Below are 800 nucleotides of genomic sequence, written 5' to 3' on the forward strand. Positions count from 1 at the left end.
GCGTCCGGCCGCTGTGTGAGCCCCCTCCCCCACCTTGCCCTGTCTGTGCCCTCAGCAGAGACAGAGACCTGTAGCAGCTCCTGAACCAGCTCTGCGTGGGTGTGCTGAGCTGGACTTGGTCAGTGCTGACCCACTTCAACTAGGCAGGTAGGTGCAAAGATTCAGTAGAAAGTTCTGCTCATTTATTCCTTCTTGCTTGCTTCCTACTGATTTTTGGTTTCATCTGGTTTAGTTTCTCAAAAAAGTTGGGGGTGAAGAGATTACATAAACTGGTTACATGGTAGACAGAGCTTGTTGTGAAGGAGGAGAGTTTGATTTTATTAATGTTGAGGTTAATGAAGAGAAGCAAAGCTGAGAGAAAATATGTTTGCTAAGTGCTCTCTATGCCAGGCCCTTCATTAAAAGCTTCTAATCTTTGGTCTTTACAGACTTTGTCATGGGGCGAAGACTTGGTGTTTCTGATATCTCAAATTTACAAAACATAAGTGAAGGAAATACCTATCAAGGTCCATTTGAACTGCATTTACTCATGATAAAGATAAAAGTTTCCAGCCAACTTGGAAAAAACCCAATAATAAACCAATTCTTTGAGAAAAGAGGAGCCAGTGAGCTGTACAAAGATCAGTTTAATATCAGTCCCTGGAAGGATTCTTGGAGCAGCTCATTAAACAGCTTGTCAGTGTCTATAACACAATAGGATAAATAGTTGCTACACAACTAGTGCTGTTTTATATGATCTGTTCTTGATAAATCCATCTGATTTTGGTTTGACAGGAGAGCTGGCTTGTTGCTTAAACAAG

Source organism: Corvus brachyrhynchos, unplaced genomic scaffold (assembly GCF_000691975.1).
Source record: "Corvus brachyrhynchos isolate BGI_N302 unplaced genomic scaffold, ASM69197v1 scaffold67, whole genome shotgun sequence".
NCBI classification, from domain to species: Eukaryota; Metazoa; Chordata; class Aves; order Passeriformes; family Corvidae; genus Corvus; species Corvus brachyrhynchos.